Source organism: Scatophagus argus, chromosome 17, assembly GCF_020382885.2.
Source record: "Scatophagus argus isolate fScaArg1 chromosome 17, fScaArg1.pri, whole genome shotgun sequence".
NCBI lineage: Eukaryota > Metazoa > Chordata > Actinopteri > Scatophagidae > Scatophagus > Scatophagus argus.
The window spans coordinates 13,848,674-13,874,123 of NC_058509.1; the positions used below are offsets into that span (position 1 = coordinate 13,848,674).

The 25,450-nt window shown below is 39.5% G+C and overlaps 1 protein-coding gene across 2 annotated transcripts in view; it reads left to right on the forward strand.

Annotated features, from left to right (window-relative positions):
• The first annotated feature begins 4,960 nt into the window (after window positions 1–4,960).
• The window catches only part of col8a2 (collagen, type VIII, alpha 2), a 93,437-nt gene continuing 72,947 nt past the window's right edge, over window positions 4,961–25,450 (forward strand). Inside the window, exons 1-3 of one of the 2 annotated variants that reach the window (XR_006845796.1) lie at window positions 4,961–5,057; window positions 7,541–7,683; window positions 11,036–11,414. The gene's annotated coding sequence lies outside the window, so the exon portion shown is untranslated. Of the gene's footprint in view, window positions 5,058–7,540; window positions 7,684–11,035; window positions 11,415–25,450 lie in introns of those variants that run through there. The other variant, XM_046416774.1, reaches the window with a different exon arrangement.

Genomic DNA, 25,450 nt, shown 5'->3' on the forward strand with positions numbered 1-25,450 from the left:
TCTTGTTAATGTTTTGCTGATGTGCTCAAGAAGAGCCAGCAGCCTCTAAATCAAAGAAAGGATGTGTTGTAGTCAACCTTTTGGAAATGTCCTGCCTCTGATGGAAAACGTGCTGTCTCTCAGGTGAGGTAAGGGCAGACTGAAGATGCAGTCACCCGGGATTTGCAGAGGCTTCCGGAGTGTGTGTTTTGCGTCTGGTCAGTGGAAAAAGTGGAGATGACAGCAGGATGGACAACACAAAGAGAATGCAGTGAGTCAGCAAACAAGTGTGATCATGATAAAAAAAAATCCCCAGTCAGACTGAATAATGTTCCCTGGCAGTGAAGCAGTGGGAAAAGTGTTTCTTTTAATGAGTATTTCTCCGGTGTGCACCTGAAAAGATGCTCACATGAACGTGGGATGATTGATGTTGTTACATAATTCACAGGCTCTGCACTTGTCTACTAAATGCATCCTGTTGTTCTTGGTGAAAGTGCGATTTTAGCGGTTTGAGGGGATGTTCGTGGGATTTATGTGCATAAACACCTCAATAAATAAACGTGGATGTGGTTTTGAGAGGTAATTATGAGTTGATTTGTTGTTCAGTCACTGTATGTACCCAGTGAAGTCTGCTACAGCATCTGCAAGCCATTTGGAATATGAATCATCACCCACTTCCAGACAAACTGTTGAGCACTTCCTATAAATCCAATACCTCATGCTGTGCTGAATCATTCAACATGGGCCATACATTGAGTAGAAAGTGAGTTTTTAGGCCTCCTGAAGTTTTGTTTGGGTGTTGGCAGGAAAGGTGAAACTTGCCTCTCCAAGCTCAAAAATAAAAGCATGGATCAAATCCAGCTAACCCATACAATAAAATCCTGGATCACCAGTGTCACAAGGGATTCATGTTAACAAAGAAAACATCCTTTCAACAGGAAGACATGTCAGGTTGATACTGGTCCAAAGCTGGGTCTCTTTTCCATATCAGCAGTGACCTGGCTGGTTCCACAGGGGTTTCAACCCGAGCCCTGGACGCCGCCGAGCCATTTAATGCCTTGTTTTGAGTTTTTCCTCCTTCCCTTTCTTCTAGGCTTTTTGGATGAGAGCTGCTGAGCCGCCTTCACTCTGCTTCCAATTTCCTCCTGCTCTTTTGTTCTTCCTCTTTTCTCTAGGATGTGATGAAGAGGAGTTTTTAGACGTTCCTGATGATACAGGTTTTACCCCTTCCAGATCCTCTTTATCTTTGTGCCTCATTCTCCCACAATATGCTCAACTTTTGTCTTGTTTTTTCTGCCTCCTTTCTTCCCTTTTGCCTGACCCTGCAGCCGTTCAAGCCTGAGTTTATGTAAGAACGACAGAACTTTCCAGCTTGGAATGGCCTCACTTGAAGAAGGAGTGAAGAGAATGAGTGGGAGAGAGAGAGAGAGAGAGAGAGAGAGGATAGAGAGAGAGAGAGAGAGAGAGAGAGAGAAAGTAAGTGTCATGTAATATTACACTGGATAGCCCTGTGGGCAAATGGTACCTCACCTTAGACTTCGTTATTCCAGTCTTTTCCTCCAAATGCACATATGCAAGCATATATTTCTATCAGTCTCCCAGGCAGTAACAAATACGTTAATTCCAATTGAAAAGCAGGAATGTGAAAGTCCTGGTTTGCCCTGGACTAAAATCAAACCAGGCTTCCCTCCCAGAGCACAGGGCTGCCTAGAGGCTGCACACCAGCTGCACTGGACGGGATATCGCTGCTCGCCACTGCCAAGCATGAACTGACTCTGTGTGTGTGTGAGTGTGTGTGTGACATCAAAATCTGACAAAACAACAAAACACACACCATACATTTATTAGAGCAAAGTACTTTTGATGACGCATGTCTCCCAAGCAGGCCATCTATCTAACTTTTAAAGGATGATATCCGAGCTAATATTACAGCATAAATCTAGACACCAGCTCAAAGGCTTTATGTCTTCAGCAAGTCATTTATTATCCGCCCACTGCAAGCACCTTTCACACTAGTCAATCTGATTGTAAGGGGTCTGGATGTCCTATTATGTAGGCTAGACATTTCAGGCCCGTGAGTATGATTTTCCATACAAAACATCTCAAGCTGTCACACTGGAAAATAAGACTGACTGGAATCTGATGGGTGAACTAAGGTTCAAGAAATATTCCCAGTGTGGGAGATGCGTGATGGGGCATTATTAGCTATATTTCCATTCAGCTGGTGTGTAAACTTCATGCAGGTTTTGAAATGGTTCCACAATGCAATGCTAATGTGTGTTTCAATTAAATATACCTTAACTTGCTGCTGTATATCATTCTGATTCATTTGAGATATTGTTAAAGTAATGCTAATGTCAAGGTGATTCTTTTTCGGTGATGGTGGTGGGGTGACATCATCCCCTTAATATTTCATTATTCGCATAACAGTAGTTGGAATTTCAAATAAAAAATGAAAAGTTGAAATTTCTGAGATGTTGTGGTCAAACTAACAACAGTCAAGGAAAAGCTCAGAAACTGAAACAAAGCAAGACCAGCCATACCAAACCTGTCACTCCTTATTCACCAAATAATTTACATTTTCGCAAAGATCCATCCTCTTATGTATGAAAGTCAAAACTTTGTTGTTTAGTTTGGACCAAAGTCGTCACTCAACTGACGCTGCCATTCCTAGAGCTTGGCCACTAGTGTAGCTGATAAATACTGTGAATTTGTCCTTGTAACTCTGAATTATTTTTCTCAGGTGTAGTGTTTCACTCATCACAGTATTGCTGGAGTCTGTAGTGGTGTGTCTATCCAACCGTAAAGCCTTCAAAGCATTTCCACTGATTCCAGGTTCAGGACCTCTCATTCACCTGCTGGGCAGAGGTACAAAGGCCTTGGGGTGATGAAAGATTGATGTGATGACTTGTATTCATCGAACAGGTCGACATGCACAGAGGATGTCTCTTTAATGATCCATAATGAAAATCAGAGGTCAAAAGAGATTAGACACAATAGATCTTAAATAGCCTGTAAAAGATTGCGTATGTAGCATCAATGAATTTCTCTGCAATTTTACTTGCAGGTTGGGGAAACAAATTGCTATAATAAGATGTAACAACAAGAAGATGTATGTTAACAATGTGGGTTTTTGAGCAGCCCATTAACACAAGTGATGCTTACAATACAGGAAAGAAGTAAAGAAGTTCTTCACTCTGTATGTAACTGAGAGAGCAAGAGGACATGTATACATATGTACATTTATAGTCCTTCAAATGCAACAAATACATACAGTTATTTGGATGCATAATGGGAGTGTGTTCTCAAATGTTCAGCTATATGTTTGTGCCAAACATATAGCTGAATGCTCAGCTTTTGTCTTTCCCATTTCCTCGCTCATGTCACTCAGTAACATGAGCACTGTGCCAAAGGTTCTGCTGAGTTTTATGGCCTTGAAAACAAAACGTTTGTGTCTGCATGCAAACATATTATGGAGGATCTCTCCTTATGCACGTGTGCTTCTGCTTCACCTATGTGACCTCCTGTGTGATTCTGTTACTCATTCAATGTGGAGGCGCTGAAAGTGCTCTCTGCGGGCCTCATAACGCACAAACCTTTTTCCAATTAGCTGACCAAGTTGGGCTCAGCGGATCTACTGGATCTACTGTAAATCTGACCCAGACAAAACACCCACTGAGTCCTGCTCCAAAGGGACAGATAGAGAGACAGGAAGAAAGGGGAAGCTGTCAATAGCTGTGTAGCATTTTGTCGGATGGTTTCAGGGCCTCTCATCCTGCAGGTCAGTGTCTGGCCCTCTGACTGTCAGCATCCATATCAGTTAGTCAGTTAAAGGACAGTCATATGGTTTCAAGCAGGAAAAAATGAAAAATCCAGACAGACTGATCTCTGTGGCCATGTTACAACCACACACACGTACGCATGTAGTCACACACGCAAATATCAAATCTTTTCTCTCTGGATTCACTGGACCAGAAGCATGCATCATGTCAGCCGAAGGGTTTCGGTAAACAGTGGGTGTCACCCAGTGTGATTCTTTTTGTGTTTGTTAGTCTTTTCAGCCTCTGTCATCTGAACAAACTGTGGTTTTTGTTTCACAATAATTATGGACCAATTTTGTTGTTAATATGATGTGAGACCATGTAATTTTTTCCTGTTTCCCCTTCTTTAATGCTATGAAAGCGTTTCTTTGATTCGGAAATTTAACCATAATCACTTGAACCAAAATTGTGTATGTAAGAAAGAAAGGAAAGTGAACCATAATCACTGAAAACAATCTGTTTTCAGGATACCACATTTGGTTTCTTTTGCACTCGGTATGCAGCACACACCATGGAGACAATTTCAGTGGACATAAAAGCCAGCGGAGCTGAGTGAATGAGACCTGTATGTCCTTGGAGATGTGCTTTGGAAGACAAAAGCATGACTCAAACTGCACAGGACCATCCAACAATCACAATTTTTCCTCTTCACTTTTATCTCTCCTTTTGTCCTCTGTTTTATCTACTTCTTGGCAGGTATGAATGAGTGCAAATAGATGATGCTGTGAGAAAAATGAGGACATGCCTTAGCCAAGATGAAAGTGATGACACTTTCTTTTGAGCCGTGCATTTATCTGGCATGAGTTAATGTCTTTGTCCACATGCCAGTAAATCCAAAATCTTTCTTTACTGCATGATATTCTTGCTATAAAACAGACTATTAAACACACGATTACCTTGTTTATGAGTGTGTCTATAAAGGCTTTTATTGTTTAATCTTAAATCAGAGAATCAGTCAGTATTTTCATAAAGGTGTCATGATTTGAAGTTTCTTTTTAGTTAGATTCCTGTTTTATTTTGTAGTTGTTCTCCCCTTCTTCCCTCTTCCGGTTTAGCTTTTCATTTCCTGTCTTTGTCTATTTTCCCTCATTTTTTGACCATTTGCTCCTCCCCTAGTTAGTTTCACCTGTGTCTTTTTACCTCACCTATTTATCCCTGTACTCTCGTGGTGTGTGCTTTCAGTTTGTTCCTCTGTGCAAACATTCTTTGTTGCTCTGTGTTCTCTGAGTTTTAAGTTTGCCTTCTTCTGCTTCTTTAGTAAGTTTATTGAAGTTTCTTTATTCACCTTTTAGACCTCTTAGTGTCTGCATATTGGTCCTCCAAAAGTGTTGACAGCACCTGCTTCTGGGATCAGGTCAAACAGCAGTGCAGACTTGAGATGCATTTATATAATGCTGCCTTATGCAGTCTTTTTTGTGGATTGTTTGAGAACATTGTTGGATTGAGATGGGGCTGGTTTTGTATTTTGTTCATGTTCATGTTCAACAAAAAGTTATCAGCACAGTTACCACAGCATTTTCTAGCCATGCTAACAGCATGTCAAAGACTGTCAGTCCACCACTTTTGACACTTGGCTCTTTCTCTGACCAGGAGATTCACCTATGTGGTATTGAATGAGATTTCTCAATGGGTATTCCATAGATTGGCTTGAAATTTGGTAAAAACTTCATGGCCCCCTGAAGATGAAGTGTGATCACTTTGGTGACACATTAACCTTTCAGCTAGCATATCACATGTCCAAATTTAAATTCCCCTTACACGCAAATATGCATTTTTCTTCCTATTGCTACAGTTGAATGTGTGTTGAGTTTTTTTTTTTTTTTTTTTTTTTTTTATCACATTCATTTATCAAAAGCTGAACACTGATATTCATTTAAACACATGTGATTTGGAAACCTGAAGCATACTCAATAGTGAAGTGACAAAGGAGATGTCTTGTGTAAAGCAGTTAATCTTAAAAATAATTATTAGTTATTTATAGATTCAGGAATTTTTAATGAGAGAGAAGGAATAAATGTACTTTCAGGTATTTCTACAAGACACTTGCACTTGGCTGGGACGATATCGAATATAATGTAATTACCAAAAGTGGAGTATTTTTTTTTTTTATACATCTTAAAACATATCTAGTGGGGATCTTAAAATGTGTCCATTGTTTTTGTTTTTTTTCTTTTTGTGTTTGGTGCTAATGATAACAATAAGATAGTGAGCGAAGTGAACATGATTTGCTACCTGCTAGAAATCATAACAGCAGCAGTGTCATTGTAAGCATGTTAACATGATGACATTAGCTTTTAGCTAACCTTTACCTTTATACACTAGCACTATAGTCTAAGTCTTGTTTAACTATCATCTTTCGTGTAAGATTAAATAGTACAATCAAACATTCAACAGTAAGTTGTTTGTTGCTATAGTTTGTAGTAATGGGATATGACGCAACCAGAATTCAGCTAAAAGACTAAATCAGCTCTCAACACCTGAGGCCAGAGGCACCAAGTACCCTGATGGCGACACCTCTATCATGAATGCTCGATCCGCTAGGGTGGACCTGGTTAGGGAAGCTCAAAGACTGGACTGTTCAGCACTGCGTGGTCTGGTTCAACTTTACAATATAAAGGGGGGTCTTAAAACATGCCCTGTCAGTACTCAACCTCTCAAAAATGTCACTAATTTGCACATACACAAACTGCTCATGGTTCACCAAACAGAGTGGAAGGTGGGGCTGCAGTTTTAGCAGGGTATTTACGGTATCATGACATCATCAGGCCAGGTGATGGAGTGCCATGTCATGCTTTGTTTGGTTTTCCAGCACCAACCATATTAGCAATAACACCAGTTCTAGGAAAACATGTCAGTGAAGGATATAACTGTGACTGGCACACAACTGTGAGGTGAGGAAAAGAACATAAAGTAATAACCAGGGGGTGAATGTGTTCAGAAGAAATCCAGGTCTGAACATGTGCGTGTAATTACAACAAGGTCCCGTCAGTCACAGTTTCAGCTCTCTCAACCAGTGCCCCCTCTCTTCTTTCACACCTTAGTGACCCCTGAACTCAAATCATATATACTGCATCACTGTCTCAAGCATTTCTCTTGTTTTTAGATCATTGACGAAACTACTGGTTTTCAACTCATTTTTCAGCCATTTCAAAATGTTTTGCCCAATTAAAACAAGTTAGAAATTCAGAGTGTGTGTCCAGTGATATTTATAGCTACCGTCTGAATAAGAGAATATATATGGTCAGTGGTGTGCAAGGTGTGGACACTTGATTCAGCAAGGAAAGTATGACAGGCATAGTGCAGGGTTCCATGAAATGTGAGTCATTCATTTGCACCTCTTTATAGAGTTGTGTACTTCATTTTTAAAAAAAGGTGCACTGTGTCTAAAAATAGAAGCAGACTTAGAAAACTGCATATGATATTTCCATTTTCACATTTTTAGCCCTTATGTAAAGTGTGTGACAGGGTTAAAACCAAAATGACGGTGGTGTAATGTGTACAGAGACACATCACACCACCTGTAGACCCACCCTCGCTAGTGACCAAGCAGGTCTGTAATACTACAAACAGGTCCCCTTTTTGCGTGTATGGGTATGCGTGTGTGTACAATGTGTCTGTATTTGTCTGTAATGTGGAATCATATATATATATATATATATATATATATATATATATATATATATATATATATATATATATATATATGGGATGTTAACAGTGTTTCCTGTCTAATGTTTCAGGCCACTCAGAGACTGAAGTGGGAGGAGTGCTGATGTCTGCCACAGTTGACAGATGAGTTCACTCTAGGAAAAGGAAATAGGATGCACTTTTGCCCTGTCGACTGGGCGTAGGAAATGTGAATCGTCATTTGGGGCCAGGCCAGGTCAGTCTGTCTGTGTCTTTTACATTGGCCCTTGTTAACTGTTACTTGATGATTTTTTTTTTTTATTCCATTAATAAACTTAGATGGTGTGTGCGGCTTTACGCCCAGAGACCAAAGAATTAACAGAAACTAAGAACAGATATAATTTTTTATTGGTGTATATTTAGGGGTGAGAAGGACCGCTGTGTCGCAGCTAAATGTAAGACTGGGTTATGCTCAAAACTAATTAGTATTTCTGGGTCTTGAGAGCATACAGGACAGATGGGTCAGTGTTGTAAGAAGTGCCCAAAAGTCATACTTGATAATGTATAAGATAAGCTAAAATAGTACTTTGATAAAAGTGAATGTCACCCATACAACTTTGTCTTTTTTAAAAAAAATCCTGTTACTGGTAAAATAAATTAAAGTATTTAATTTATTGGATAGAATGCATAAAGTAGCAGAAAATGGAAATACTCAAGTCAAGTATAAGAGCATTAAAATATTAGTAGTAATTAGGACTTAATATTTAGAGGCTATTGAGCAGAAACAAAATACTTAAAAACTGCATTTATTGGAAGCTAAATGTGCTTATGTTAACATTAGTTTATTGTAATATTTTTTCTCTCACTCACTCTCTCATGCACACACACACACACACATTAAGGTAAGTTATTTCTTTTGTTTAAAAAGTATTGGTTATTATTTGTCCTACTACCTACATCATGTACTGGCAACATGTAGACTCCTTTGTAAAAAGTGTCTTGATAAGCAGCAGATATTTGTGAATACACATCAACTGATTTCACCATTTACACTATTTTCTGAATGAAGTAATATATTTTAATGATGTAAACTTGTCAGAATTTACAAAAACAACAACTACAATTTGATCTGATTTTGCCCAATGAAAAAGTGACCAAATTCCCTTAAAATTTGCCGAGTACTATGAGTTGTTGAAATTAATCACGGCAAATCCGGTTCCTCGTACAGACTTGAGACCTTCCGGATCACTCAATATCCTGAGCTGAGTTACTTGAGTCCTTTGAGTCGGTATCACCAAGAACCTAATGGTGAAACCCACCTCCAAAGTCCTCTTGGGTCATGTCTGAGTCAGGTCTGAGTCTGCACAATTAAGGGTGCAGGCAATATCCCTGTCACTATAAAACACATAACAAATGATGTTTCACTTCCAACTACATGTTAGATTGCTCTGTGGTGTAATGACTCTGGGATAAATAAAGTTAATAGGGTATTAAATAAATGTAATGTGATGTAACATGACTGCTGACAACCCATGTAAATTCAAACTTTATATTGTGTCATTCATTGTCCTGAAAACCCACTCCATTCATTCTAAGTAGTTGTTAGCAAGAAACTGTTGCAACAAATAGCATAAATTGACTAGCAGTAGAGAGATTTTACTGGCTCTCAATTACAGTCACGAGTCCTGTGGAGCCGGATCTGTTTGGCGCCGTGAGTCAAGTCAGTCAGTTACAGCCTGAGCCATCTGAGCTGGATCAGCTATGTGTCCGGCCAGGCAGGAAGTTTTTCTAACTCGACTCCGTCGGCTCCCTGAGTCCCCTGATGACGAATAAGGTAGCAACCACTGCTGGTCCATATAACAGTGTAAATATAATTTATACTATTTGTTGCAACAGTTTTTTGCTAACAACCACTTAGAAAAAATGGGGGAGATTATAAAGAGATTATGAATGGCACAATGTATGATTTTGTATTTCCAAGTGTTGTTAGCAGCAAGTGTAGCCAAGGATTCAACAGAAAAGGGGGATTTGTGAATCTGATTTATTTGTAAGAGCCAAGTGAATTAACTGTCTGACTCAGGACTCGTCCTTGTCTAGCTGGAATCGAGGGGGAAAGGGGGAAAGGATTTTTAATTATTTGTCCTCTCATGCATTTGGCAAATGTAATTCATGAAATTATTCCTTCCTTTGCATAAAATACATTACATCACAAACATTACTGTGTCTGGAATTTTGGTCAGAAAGATCGGTCATAAACTTGCCTCAGGTGTTATCACTGTTTGTGAGACTACAAGATCATATTACGTTCAGGTCACTTGTAACTCATGCAGATATTAACACACTTTGTTTTCCTGGGTCAGCATGAGAAAAATGTTTGACTGTGTAAGCTAGCTAGGGTTTGGCATAGAATTAACAGACTTCTCAGCTGTTCACTGTAGTTCATTCACTGTCTTCTTTAGTGACAAACTGAGTAAAAGGCTCAAAGTGGAGAATGATCTAGATCTAAATAAAATATCTTCAGGGCTACAGCTAAATGCTATGCCTTGAAATCCTTTGTAGCCTTGAAGTCATAAGTACTTACAAAAAGCCACATATTCATTTGATGCATCTTGACACCTTTGCTACTTTACCTTTGGTAGATGTTTCAAAGCTCATTCAGTGTCTTAGACCCAAAACCATGACATTCAGCCGTTTCTCAGTCGTGAGAAGGTGATTTTAAAGCAGTTTCTGTTGCCAACTGAGGGTACAGATTGCTTTCCCTTGACAAGCTTTGGTAGATGTGTCACACAAATTCTCTGAAGTTATTACAAAGTCAGTAGTGCAAGTTAATTGGCCTCTATTATCCGTGTCTGGATGAGTGAAGACAAACAAAACTGTCCTGCGGTGGAGGGCAACAATGGTCATCCCACTGCCCATATGGCCTAAACCACTTCTAAGATGAAACTGGAGAGGACATTCCATGCTCTGGAAGAATTTTGGCTAGCTGAAGGAATCAGATATGGGAGAAAAGATTGGAAGAGACACAATTTGGCAATAATTTGTTTAATAGAGATGTCACACATGCCAAATAGAGGGTGGATTTAGGAGTAAAATTGGATGTGGTCCGGCCTCTGTGCATGTAGAGAAACCACTGCAAACCATATATGCATTAAGTCATTCCTTAGCAGTTTTTTGGCATAAACCATTGATTAATTTTCCTGTTGCAATGCCCCATTCCATCCTCACTTCCTACTTACTCAGCTTCTCCACTGCATCATTTTCTTTTCATGGAATTATGGTTTCAAATTGATAATTACAATTTACCTTCATGCTTTTGACACACAGCATAAATCTCTTTCACTGGTCTTTAACATGGACTTTACACTGCATAGCAGGCCCAGCCCAAACACACTTTTACTTCATAAACCTCTCGATCCCATTTCCCAGACTGTTATGCTTGCATATTTCAATCGGCGTGGAGAGTGAGGTGGGGGAGGAAGGGGTGAGAGGGAGGGGGGGCAGGGAGGAATGAAAAACACAAGGAGGTCAACGAGAGACATTTCTTTCTTTCACACCATGTGTTACTGTAAGATATTCATTTCCTCTGTGATTCCTTTCCCTCCCTTCAGCCTTTTGTTTTTCTTCTCCATCACTGTCAGTGTGCACTGGCTGAGGTAGTCCAGGTCGCTTCAAGTCCACTGGATTCCGTCTCTATCTTGGATCCATCCCTTCAAATCGGTTTCCCAAATTGTGAACCGTGCAGAGTGCAGCTGTGGTAACCTGAGAACTTTCTGTTGTAGTTCTGAGCTGCCAAAGCCCATTAAAAATGAACATGTTTGACATCCGAGCCTGGTTTTGTGATTGAACCAGTGGGACAATCTTCTTAATCAAATGAGCCTACACTGAAATCTGTGACTTTATGTGAGATTTCTTGTCAGGTTTGGACTACATTCTGCTTGAGCTTCCCTTTGCAAGTCAGTGACATATTATAATTCATCTCATACAATAATTAATGGATTCATTAACAGTCAAGGCAAATGGGATAAAAACTGAGATCCCCTTCTTTTTCTTTATGTCCATTTATACCCCCTGGCCAGTTACTGCCTCTCCATTAAATATGTTATCATTTAACAGTGTAGTTTGGGTCTGAGTTAAGATGCTCTCATCATAAAATCATAAAACAACAACTGTGATTGTATTTCAAAATGCAAAAACATTCTGGCTGTCAGACACTGAATATAAGTCGTTCCATATGGAGAGTAGGGTTGTTCCATCCATTGCATCCCTTTGTTTCCTATGCATAGTAGCCAAATTAATGTTATGTTTTCATCTGAGTCTTGATATACTGATGTTAACTTCTTACATCATTGAGATCTATCGAAACAAGATGTTGTCAACATCCAGCCTGATTCAAATGTGACCCATCTTTGTGGCAAATGTCCTGTGCTAAGCAGATCAGAGGTCCTATAAACACTGGTGTTAAAAACCAAACCAAACCAAACCAAACAAAACAAAACAAAAAAAAGGAACAATCACAAAATGATTTGGTACGCTGACAGAGGGTTAAATGGTTACTCACAAGATACTAGACCCTCCTGTCCCACTTGTGATCTTTCTCTGGTGTCATTTGTGGATTCACTCTTTCAGAGTGGTTGATGAGACTCATGTCAGCACTAGGTTGCTAACTCCACCAAACCCACCACAGCCCTTGAGTTGTCCAAGTAATGTCCATTGTTCAGTCAACATCAGTTTTCATTTAGGTATTCATTTTCTCAGTCAATGGATGTAGTTTTGAGGCTCAGTTTTCATACTTTTTTTTTTTTTTTGCTTTCTGCCTAAAATAGGCACTTACGCTACAAACTCAAAATTAACTGTTTGCTAAACCCCAAACAGCGAATGGACCATCAAATCTTAGTAACCAGGTACGTCGGGCCTGTCAGGCTTTGGATAAGCATACCCAGGTAGCGTGCATGGTTCTATGGTCAAAGATGGTCTCAATATGTAAGCAGTTTGGACTTCCAATTGCACACTGCCTTTTTTAGATTGCACAGTTGCAAGGAACACTCTAGTCACTGTTTTTATCTCCCGTAAAGTAATCATAAGCAGAAATTGTTGGCCAGTCTTGCTAACCCACAAGTTTACTTCACAGACCAAGGCACACCAGGTCGCATTAAAAGCAAAATAAAACACAGCCTCTTTAGAAGTGCCACATCCACAGTGTAGTATTTCCTCACTGGGTTGTAGTTGGTCCTTTATGCTCTCACAGTTTAGACTAATATTAACCATCTGTCTTGATCTGTAGCGGTGTGTAAGAAACCCATTTAAACAATGTTTCTCATATAGATTAATTTCAAACCAAGTCAGCTGGAAAGACAGACAGCTGGTTATCAACCAGCTCATGGAGTTGAAGTTAGTTTATTATTTTATCTAGCTGCTGCTGATGAGCTGAGCTAGAAACTGTGTCTACAGTGTCTCAATTTCAGTCCTTAATTGTGTCACTATTGTGACTGTAAACTGCTGTTGCAGTGCTGTTTGAAGAAGAACAACGAGCATTAATTGTCACAGAGAATTTGTCATCAGACAATTCATTTGTGTTGTCTGAGGATGTCACTAAAGCACCGCTGGGATAATATTTAGCCAGGTGCTGAATGTGGACTGGGAGACATTTATAAAGCCGAGTGCTTTATGGAATCCATATCCCTTCTCAGCGAGGCTCTCTTTGGAATCAAAGCAGTAACACAGAGGCTTGCCTGCACAATGTCCCCCAGAGAAAGACAGAAAGAGAAAAAGGGGAAGATGGAGTGAAGAGGAAAGAGCAGGACACAATGATGGAGAGGGCGGAAAGGACTTGAATACCAGCTATATACAGAGACAAATGCCTGTGTCTGACTGTGACAGTTGAATTCAATACCCCGTGGTGCTGCAAATCAGGGCCTGTACTCTTGCTATTTTCAAACAGTTTGTAAGGGAGATAATCAGATTTTGGATGAAAGAGCTCCACTAAATTCCTGCCTTTGGAATTTGGATTTCTGTGTTTGGAGACATATGCTTTTTACACGAGCCTGGACTGGGCCCACGCATTACTTTATTTTCCCTTACTAGACACCCACTGGCATGTAACGTAACTGTCAAAAACAATGTCCAGACCCCACCCCAACTGGTGACGTCCATGCACAACACTTCACCCCTCATGTTTAACTGGCTCATATGTGTCCATGAATAGCGAGAGAGGCTGAGATGCCGAGAATGAATAGCAGGATTTGGGCTCTACCAGAGGGCCACCTCGGTGTCTAGGGTTACCTCTGCTCAGTTTTCCCTCCCCTCTTCCCTCCTTTTTTTCCACATGAGCAGGAAAACCCTGACTCTCCCTCCCTCTGAGTAGTGGTGTGTCTCTGAGAGAGAGAGGTGGGTCAAGCTGGATCTGCATGGCCTTGGGAAAACCACATACTGGAGTGTGCCGAGCCTCCAACATGCTTCCCACAGAGAAACAGACATCAGACACCCCACTTTCATCTCCACTATATCTTTCATTGTTTCTTTGTGTCTTTCTCCCGTTTTTTTATTTCTTGTTTTTCTTATGATAAACCAAGTTAAGCATTCTTTCTTTCCTTCCTCCTTTTCAAACGTGCAAACATGTCAGTGGTAATTCATACTGATAGCGGCCTTTTGTCAAAATATTTCCACTGTAACTTTAACCAAAAAATCAGTGGTAAATCCTTTTAATCGAGCTGTTTGCTGAGGTGGCCACAAAGGCCTGCTTTCCTTGGCTAGTTGGCAATGACCTGTTTAAACATACACACATTTCTCTGTTTATAGTGGAGTTTTGGATTTAACCCCTCAGTCAGTCAGTCATCACACCTGATGGGAACAGATAGGCTGAATCTGCTTAAGCTGTCACCCAGAGTTGCTTTTGGCTGCAAGTGCAGCGTGTGTGGGTGGTGTGTGTGTGTGTGTGCAATAGATCTACAGCATCTGTGTGTGTTTGTACTGTGTACATGAATTCTGGGTACAAAATGAATGCACACTTTGTGTGGGTCATCTGGGTGTATTGTTGTCACGTAGAGTGTGATGTATGTACAGTGTGTATGCAGTTTAGGGGTGCTGTGTGAGTGTGTACAGTGTGTAGAGCTTCTTCATAAGTCTATGCAGTGTGCACCGTATAAACACTTGCTTTATTTCTTATATCTGTGTAAATCAATTTTAATTGCATTGTTGAAAGGTGCTGTAGAAATAAACTTGTTTTAACTTAATTATAAACTAGCTGAGGTGATGATACTCTGAAAATGTGAATACACGGTAATCATGGACACACACATGCACACTTCTGTTGGTCTATTCATGCATATGATCCCAATTACAGAATTATGTACCCTGTGAACAGCCTTACTTTCCCCAGTGTGGGATTTTAGGGATCCAGAACAGTACCACTTGATGGCACCCACATATACACACGGAGTGACACACTAATACATAGTAATGCTAGTAATTAGGCGTTCAAAGAAAAATCTATACACGTCACACATGCATGAACTCAAACACAGTTTGACATAAGCCATAGCCACAACCACAATCTCTCTTTCAGACACACTCTCTCTCATACACACACACACACACACACAGCGCAGTCTGTTCTCATCTGCAGGCCGTACCAGCCCACAGATGTTCTCTCTCAGGGTGATCTCCAGGATTTGGGGAATGTTTTGAAGCGTCGAGCCAATGACGCGCTCCAAAGCCCTGGAGATTTCAGTGGCGGGTCCTAAAAGAGTATTTGCCCTACCTGTTGAACTCCACAGAGATTCCGAGCTGCTACTGAGCATGGTATCTGAGGGCAAAAATGAGCTTGTTTGTATGAGTGGAAAGACATAAGAATTCACATTCGCATTTTTTGAAAATATATGTAGCAGAACAGTCCTGACTTCATTGTTGAAGTCTGTAGTGGCGAATGTTCCCTGTAAAAACTTAAAAATTAATTTGAAGACGAATCTGTGCCTCAAATGTTTCTTCTGGTCTGCTGCATACTTTGTACTTGTTGTCATATTTAAATGTTTTTATACTAGTGTCCTGACCAGTGGAACACTGGAATAGTAACAGGCAGTTTCAGTGTTATTTGTCCTGTTTGTCCTGAGGGTGTTGGATGAAAACATTTAACCATGAAAAATTGACATCATATTACCATTGTGCATTTTTTCTGACATCATGTCTACATATCTACATGGTTTTGCTTTGATAGACTCCACACATAAGAAGAATAAAATGATAAGAAAAACCATAAAATGAGACCAGATGCAACACATTGTCATAAATATTTCACTCAAATTAGATCCTGAAGGAAATGTCTGTGAATGCTTTTATGATTTGTTGTAACAATTCTTGTTCATATCAGTTTCAAAAGTCATTAGGCTTCATCCACTGGAAACCATCTGTACTGAGTATCTGTACAAAGTTTCATACAATTCTGTATCTAGATGTTGACATAATTTATGTTATAAAATAGCATAAAAATGTGAAGGATTCACAAAAGATCAGTAGGCTTAATAATCCAGGGGCCATTAATATAAGTAAAAAAAAAATGCAAACATTCCATACGATAGCTGTAGAGATATTCAAGATTGGACCAATGCGGTGGACCAACTCACAGACTGACATTGCCTTCCTTAGAGCCATGTCAGTAACATGGATACAGTAAACGATACGGACAATAATGGTAATAAGAATCGCCCTAGCCCTCAGTCAGAACCATGAAGTATGTTTCTGTTACACACATACCCTGATTTCCATTGAGAATACAATTTGAGCTCCCCATGAATGATGAATAAATAAACAACATGTTAAGTGTCATTGTGTTCCTGCTGTATTGTAAAATCTGCTCTAACTGTATGGTTTTATTTTAATCAGAGGTAAGCGTGTTTGTAGTCCCATTTTGGGGTTGCAATCTGTGGTCAGTTTGGCTTTGTTCCCCTTTCAGTTGAATTGTGAATAGAACATATGTTAATGTTTGATCATTCCCATCATCCTATCACCATGGGAAAGCAGTTAGAAGTGGTCATTGTCCAAGTGGGGCTGTGATTCACAAAGACAAAGTACCAGCACAATACCTATTACAGACCTTGATTCTACACTTCAACCTCAATAAAAAGAGCAGAAAATAGAGGCACGTAGTGGTGCTTAAGTTTTCCAAAATGGAGAGCTCTAGAAACATGTACATGTAGTTTTCTCACAGCTGAAAGGAATAAAATATCTGTATGTTTTCACTTGGACTCGAAGGAAGGCTGTCACAAAACTGAGATGACCAGGGGCATTTTGTTGCCCTGAAACTTTTGGTTTTGCAACTTTTGTTATGTAACTCTTTCTGATTCAGCAGTGCTCACTGCAGATGAAGAATGTACACAACTGAAAGAGAGCTGGATCTGTACCATGGCTTCAATATGTTTCCATTTTGATCCACAGAGCCCACACTGGAAACGCAAGGCTCCAGCCAAGACCATTTTTGAAACAAGTATATATGAGTGAATGTTACAACTTACAAACATGTTTTCCTTTCTGTAACATACAAAATGGAAAATGAAAGAACAGACCACTTTAGGACTTAGTATTAATGACTGTCTTTAAATAGATCAACTCAAAGTAGGGTCAGGTTTTGCTGTCATGGAAAACACTACTGGCCATCAGACTAGTATTGTGTCCATATTTGGTGTTTTTTTGTCAAAAATCCCTTCTAGGTGTGTCCATATCTATATAAAAACGTAAATGAGGCCATTTTGCTCTGCATCTCTGAGACATATTTTGGTGAACTATTTCTATCACTTCATATCCAAATGGGAAAACAGATGGCTTAAATGAAATAACCACTCCTGGAGATGTGGGATTTTCAATGATTTTGCTCAAAGTTCGAAGCACATTGGACTTTGTGATATAGACACTGACATGTTGGTCTATAATTTAGTGATCGAAATGAGTAATTTCATTATTTTTTCAAGTAATGACAGGTGGCTGTATTTACCTAAACTGGAGAAAACGTTGTATGAAGCAGACTTGCATTGGAGGCAGGTCTTTATTTCTGCATATTTTCCTCTATTTGTTAAGTACTGTATAACTGGTCTGATTTTGATATGAAGTCTTGTTTTGATACACTCCTATTTGTTCTGTTAAAAGTGTTACAATTACACTGTAAATACAATCTCAACACGTCTTGTAAATATTTCAAATTAAAAGTCTACTGGCATTTCAGTTGACAGAAACCCTTATTTCTTAACAGCTGCTTTCACTGTGAAGTATTTGTGGGCATACCAGAAGTAACAACAGCGGGACAGGATTAGAGGACAACAAAGCTACGTGGATCAGGCAGCAATGGACCAAATCAAATCAAACTGCAGTTTTGTCCGTTGCACCTATGTCCTTCTTCTAAAATGCTTTTAGAACTGAGAAGATCTGGATCTTTCTGGGCCATGGTGGTTCAATGTCAAAGTGAGAGGCCATTGCACTGTAGAGGGTATTGTCAACATCTTGCCTAAATCACTCACTGAATGCCAGATCTTCAGTGCTCAGGGGAAGCTTGTTTTGGTGAAACCTTTGCATGGACTAAGTCCTGGCAAAAGAAAAGACTGCTAGCTTGTTTGTGTTCATACTTTTAACAAGCAGAATAGAGGCTTAGGATAACTTGCCGTTTTCAGCATAAAGGTTGCAAGTTCAAAAGTTGTTGATGTTTCCACAGAGATGCGGATTTCAAAAATGGTAACTCACAGATGGTGGAATGGGAGGGGAATTCTGCCTGAAAAAGGCAGCCACTGGCAGTCTTATTCACAGTCTACATCCGGTGAGTCAGACTAGTAAAACGTCCACATCAATAATGATTGTCCAAGGACCAATCGCTTGATATATATGAGTGTTATTCCCCAATTCTACCAAATGCCTTTGATTCTGTGGTTCTGAAATTTTCCACTGAGTCAACATAGAGTGTAACCATCTCTCCAGGCCATGGTGTGTGTGTGTGTGCGTGTATGTGTCTGTGTGCACTTTTGAAGGATGAGGATGGGATTCATTGAGGTTTGAAATGGGAAACAGACTAGCAGAGACTCTTCCAGGGGTGATTATATCTGTGGGATAGTGGGGTCCATCCAAATGTGTGTGGCGTCTTTGTCTCTGCCTGGCTCCCTAATGCTGTTAAGGGGTTCAGAGTAGCATGTAGGTCCTGCTTCATACCTGTGTTCCTTGATATTCAGTCATTACCGCTGTTCATGCCAATGTCGATTTTCTTGGAACGGAAGCATCTAATACAATGCTGAATATTTACAAGAACACATTTGTATTTCACTGTGCCAAGGAAAACAGATACAACAACAAGAGGTACTCCGACAGAAATGACAAAATCATGACTTTAGGTTAGTAAAATTCCATGAGAATGGAGATGATAAATACGTTGAATGAAAATATGATACCAAACATTTTATATCCATTGTCACAATTGTGTTGCTAAGACTGGGAGTTTCTGGGTATGACCTTCACTCTGACACATACAAACAGTAACTTCCTATGTGTTTACCAACATGATGTTGGTGTATCCGTGCTTGTAGTTCTGTGGATTTTCTTATTTTCTTGCAGATCAGAGACAGGCCCTGTAACAGTCCACATACACCCTGACCCATATTAGGAACAAATTCGGAAACTACTCTGTTTTGATTACTTCAAGATGAGAATTTGTGCATAATTTCTGTTACCTGTTTATCAGTGGTGTATTGAGACCACAGAAACAAAAACATTGAGCAGTTCTTCAGGAAAAAGTATGCCTGAGTCGTTTTTCAAGTTACAAAAACCATGAAAGCAACCTTTCCGATGCCTAATTGACATGACTTGATTACACATGATTAGATGCTGAAACAATGAATAATTTCAAGTTGTTTTGTGTGTACTGTTTGCAAATGACAGCTGGCTTTTCTAAACAGTTTATTTAAAATCAGATGCATGCTGACGTTGTGTAACACAATGGGGGAAGGAATGGCCGACGGAGGAGTAAACAGGCTTTGTTTGAGCATGTAAATGCTATTTGTGCAAGATCCTTCCCCACAGGAAACAAATGTCCCTTCTTGTTTGAGTTCTGGATTGAGCCAGGGTGATGATGCGCTTAATAAATGAACCTGTGTGCTGTTTGTGGACTGTTGTGCTACAGTGCTGGTGGTGCAAAATGCTTTTGCCCCTTCAAATACTGCCATCCACACATTACCAGTTTCATTGGATCAACACACGGCTTGTCCTATTAGGATGTTCATGGCATCGAGTCATAATCTGAACCGCATGTCTTGGTTCCATTTGCTACCATCCTCATTCCTTTTCTCTTTCATTCCAACTTCCTCTTACTTTCTCTTCCTGACCCTGCAGCTGTTTTGGGAGAAAATTTCCTTTGTTTCTCTCATTCTCTTTGTGATCAGTGTCTTAATATATTACCTGGTTGAAGAGGGTATGTGATGCTTATCTTCCACCCTCTGAACCTTTACCTTGTCTAATACCTCACGCTGGTTAAGGTTTGTATGTGAATATGTGCATTTGTGTATGTTGCATACTCAGTCCATCCACTCTATTCAGCACATCTGCGCTGCAGCTGAATACTCCTTCAGGCAACGTCTGCACTATTTGGTTTTCAACATCTTGTGTGTGTGCGTGTGTGTGGAGATGTGTGTGTTTATATGTGCTCTATAAGATAAGACGACTCTGAACAGAATAAGCGATTTAGAAAAAGGATGGACGGGTACCTTTTATGTCTCTGCACTTATACTTTTTTCAACTTAGTTCAGTCATAATTACAATGCGTCTGTGTTTGTATGTACATCTTGAGTGTATATATGCAGAATACAGGTGGATGCATCATTCCTTTATGAACCCAGTCACCCCCTCTTCAGAGAAAATATTTTATTAAGTAACCAAAGACAGCCAGTATAGATGAAATGTAATTTGCTGTCTTTTTATTTTTAGCTCCAGGATCATATCATGGTTTACAGACAGCATTGATGGCTTTTAGAGGAAGAGTCATACACACTGCAGCCTGAGGACTCTCATGCAAGCTTTCAGTCTTTGGCAGGCATCAAGGCCTACTCGAGCTGAGCCAGGTGATTGTCTTTTTGCGTGTGTATTTTCTCTGTACTCAGGTATAAATATTTATTATATGGAGAAACAGAACAGAAAAGGCTGTTTGTGTTCACTACCTCTGCCCCCAGATGATTTGATTTATTCATGTGTTATGGATTTTGCTCGATAATTTGGATTTATTAACATAACTTTAAAATCATAGTAGCCTTACAGAATGTGGGGCCTTGCTTTGTGTTTTTCCCATATGAAAATGAAAAATATAGCACCTCTTGGGCTCATTTCAGAGTTTGTACAATTTGCCTGTCTCATGCAAACACAGTGTCTTGTCCGCTAGGATCACTGTGGGATGTTCACACTTCTTGGCTGAACGAGTATAATGTATTGCACATCAACCACCATGCGTGATTTTCTGTGATTTGTCTCAATTTTCACACTTCTAGGTTGCCTTTGTTAGCAAACTTCCTGGCTTCATTTCACTGCTTACAGTACAAGTGGGCAAACAAAACAAAGCTGCAGGAAGTATACACATTTACATGTGGCAGTGTTTACAACTTTGGGTATTTTGGCACGTTTGCCTTCATCCAAACATATCAACACTCAGTGTATTCCCACGTGGTTCAATGGTCTGGTTGGTTTTGTGTCAAACTTGAATCATCCAGTATTAATTGCACTGCAGTTAAAATTCATTTTTGTGTTCCTATTTGGTCAAAACTACAAATAGCTTTTACAGTGAGGCTTAACACTCATTTTTCAGAGGTAAAAGTGCTTCTACATTAATGTTCTCAAAATGTGTGAATTTTTGCTTCCACCTGTTACTGTACAATAGCTTGTACCATCACCTCAGTAAGACCACACATGTAGTTAACCAGCTGACCTCATTAGTTTTTACTGAGCCCCATCTGTTATTTGGGTGTCCTTCATGTCACTCTACGACTCAGTTAAATATTCAGTGAAGCTGCCAGTGTTAAGGCGTGTTAAGGTAACAAAAATAAAGGGATGAAGGAAATTAGTGCTAATGTTACAAGCTAAGATAGTTAACTTACAATCTTAGAATGGAGGCTCTACATGTTTTTAAAAAAAGATATTTAAGGATATGTCAGATGTCGGTAAACTGCCGCCATGGGAGGCGCATACAGAGATCTGAAACTTTGCTCTTTCTGCAAATATGTCTGAGTACCTCTTTTTAAAAAATGTATAAATCACTACAGTATCATTATAGATCATATATATTTACAAAGACATGAAAGAGAACTCAAGTTTCAGTTGAAATAAAAAAAAATAAATAAACTTTCATATTTTCACGTTAACTGCTATTGAGCAACATGCCGAACTGAGTTAGAACAAAGGTTAAAACTCAGTTATAGAGAAGGGGCCTGTACATGGCAGGGCATTTATTACCAAGTACGCTACACAATGGGCACGTGTTTTCGATTTGCACTGCTGTGTGACCTGTCTTGTTTCTTACCCTGTCATGCAGACTGTTATTCCACAATCTAGCATTTCTTGCTTCTGTGGCAAAACAAACTGGAGTGACAAATTTGAGCAAAAGGGAGATAGAGGAACAAGAGACAGAATTGGACAGGGGGGTAAATTTCCGGAAAGGATCCCTCACGCTTTCTGCATATGATTCCAGTGATTAATGGGCAGTGAGCACAGCGATTTGGTACCGTAATCGTGGTGGCAGGGTACTGTGTTATATACATGCAAACGGAGATTAATGGAGAATGTATGTTTTAATGTTCATTGTTGAAAGTGTGGCCTGCACTACCTCATAGGGTTGGTGAACTGCTTGCCAGAATTCTGCACGAAATTAAATCATGTGAATATGTATAAATGCTCTGGGACACACTGGGGACTCCACCACAAATTTCATCAGTGCATGCTTCTCATTAGTAAATATTTGATCTCTACTGCTCATATTAAAATATATTGTTTTTTAACCAGATGGGATGTTTCTAAGCAGCTGCTTTTCACATTTCTTTGAGTTGAATTCTTCTTTATGTTTCAAATTTTCTCTCAGCTCTAACCTAAAAATGTACAGTATTTCTAAATTGTCAGTTTCAAAGATGGGTGTTTATATATTTTTCTCCTATCCACCATGTGTTTGTTTAATCTTTTTAAAACTCTGTGATGCTGATGCTGATGATCTGAAATTAGTGACCTTAGACCACAAGGTCACTGTCTGTGTTTGTACTGAGTGCATGCTGCTAAAATCAAGAAATACATCACTAAACCCCAGAGTAAATCAGACAAGAGAGAACAGAATAAATCAAACCTAGATTTACGATACAGTGGGTTTACTCTCGTCATATCAGTCAGTCCCAGGTGTCAGGCATTCGTCACAATGAATGTCACAGTATCACGCCCACACATGCACACAAAACTTTCAGCACAGTGAGTGGTCATAACATGGGAATGCAATACCAAACGAAAAAGAGGAATTCTGGGAAGAAAAGGGAAAATAAGCCAACAAAGTAATAAACTGTAAATCTAGAGTGTGCTCTGACCGCTGGATGATGGATGTTGGCTGAAGTGTTTGTGTTTACTAGGGTATCGAATGTTGTTTATGAGTGAGATGAGATCAGAGTACGGGGGTTGCCATGGGAGCAGACAGACCATCTTGGGGTCATGTGACGGAGGCCCGGAGCACTCTGTCAACACCAAGTGGAGTTCTCTGCTTTGATTTCCTTTATTAGCTCCCTTATGTTTGCCTCTGTGTCTGTGTGCATGTGCGCATGTGCTGGTCAGGGACTGATTCACTTCACGGGTGCTTGCGTCCTCGATGATTAATTTAAGAGTGGAATGTTATCCATAAAAGTTGACTGACATGTGAGAGCATTGTTCAGTCTTCAGTCCCAGCCCTCTGGTTTCTTTAATCACACACTTAGTGTGTGACAGAGCACAGAGCAGGCCACTCATGGCACACACCGCAGACGCACTGAATATTGCCTGCTGTGGTTTGTACGTTACCCATGTATTGAGCCTTTATTCTTTGGTTCCTTTGCGTTGCCTGGTGCTGAGAGGGGTAGCTGATGATGAAGTCATTTCAGTGCAATTGCTGTAAAAGATTCCTGTTTTTCTGTGGTGATCTACTTTGGTGAAATTTGCATGCACATTTACATCCACTTGGCAATCCAGCCTATGCAGAAAATGAGAGGACTATTGTATCAAATGGGTTTGTACATTAAACTAAACTGTAGAATGCAGACAACATCAACAAAGCTTTTCTTTGATATCCATTTTCCACCAAGACTACTCAAAAACCCATGCATGACTTCAGAAGTCATCACGACCCCACAAAGCTTTCATCACCACATACTTTTTTCGTATGATCCTTCAAAAAGGCTAAGGCTCTTAAATGTAAAAAAAATTACAAAAACAGTAGTTTGATCCTACAGGGTCAATTATGTCTGTGCCTGTGACATGCATCTCTCAGAAATATTGCAGTGACGTCCAAATTCACTGCAATCTGGGAGACAAAATTAACTTTTCACAGCACTTATCAATATCCCTTTGATGTTTGACTTCACAAAAAAAATTGTAAATGTAAAAATTATTTTTTTGGATTTTTCATGTTATTGGACACTAATCAGAAAAAAATATAAAGATTAAAAAAACTTATATATACATACATATTTTATTTGATTATTATTATTATTATTATTTTTAGCATAGCATACCTTGACTGAATGGTAGAGATGGCTCAATAAAGCTGAATTTAATTCCACAGTTTTTCTATGAGATATAGTGACTCAAAATGTGCTCTACCAAATGGTTGAGCAGACAGTCAAAGGGTTAATAAGGCATGCTTTGATACAGGAGCTCTGAAAATTAGTTATAGCTAAGCTTAAAGTGATGTCATAGAGCACAAAACAAATCTGTAGAGATCATTACAAAGTGACAAATTTTAACAACAGCGGCCATAAGACCCCCAGTTTCCAAATGTTTGTACAGTCAACATTCGTGGTCTTCACTATGAAATAAGTCATTTACACCATGCAAAGATGCACATTCTTTCATCAGTGGCTGTGGCTTCGGCTTACTGCCAACTGGGAGGACAACAAAAATGAGATTTCTCATCAGACTAACATGGGGAAGGCGTCCAGGCCACAGAGTAGTTTTAATTCAGACGTTAACTGAATGTAACTGCCCACTGTATCTGTCAGTCACTTGGGAGTCTCGGAAAACTTTGGGAAAATGTGAGACTCAGTGAACATGAGAGGTGGCAAAGGAGGTGTTATGAAACATGAAGGAGTCTAAAGAAACGTCTGGTGCAGTAGCTTTCCAAGATTACTGAATTAATTATTTTATTTTCCTATTTATCTTAAGCATTTCCTATAAGAATTTCCAGTCAGCAAATTTGCACTGAAAAGTTATGATGCTTTGAGTCCACCTGTTAAGTTACATCTCAACTAATGAGAACTCAACAGGTGGAGTCAAATCTCAACCAATGAGATCACTTTTGCCATCAGAGCAGCTCTGCAGCCTCTGAGATGTTTGTTTATAACTTAATGTCCAATCTGCTGTTTGCGCCCAGAGCAGACAGGATATTATGATAGACCTGATTTCGCAAACAGGAAGCATTTTAACCCAAGCTAAGGTACAGTTTATTTTGATTATGATTTGTTTACATTTTCTGTAACAGTATTGTATGGAAATGCCTGATTTATTTTGATACACTTGCTTGCTCCCCAAGTGATGAAATGTGGATGCTGGATCCATTTAATGTGGTGAAAGCTTTTTCTCACAGTTTCTTTATCAGATGATGTTGGGGTTTCACTGCATACTGAATATGGAAAGGTCCATTGTTTGGCGTATCATTCAAGCCAAGAAAGAGTGGAAATGAATACTGTTGGTTGTGTTTTCATCTCGTATAAAATATGTATTTAACATTGATTTAACAAACTGCTAAATGATCAAAATGTCAGCTGTGATACAACAGGGTTCACTACAGAAAAAACATCCAT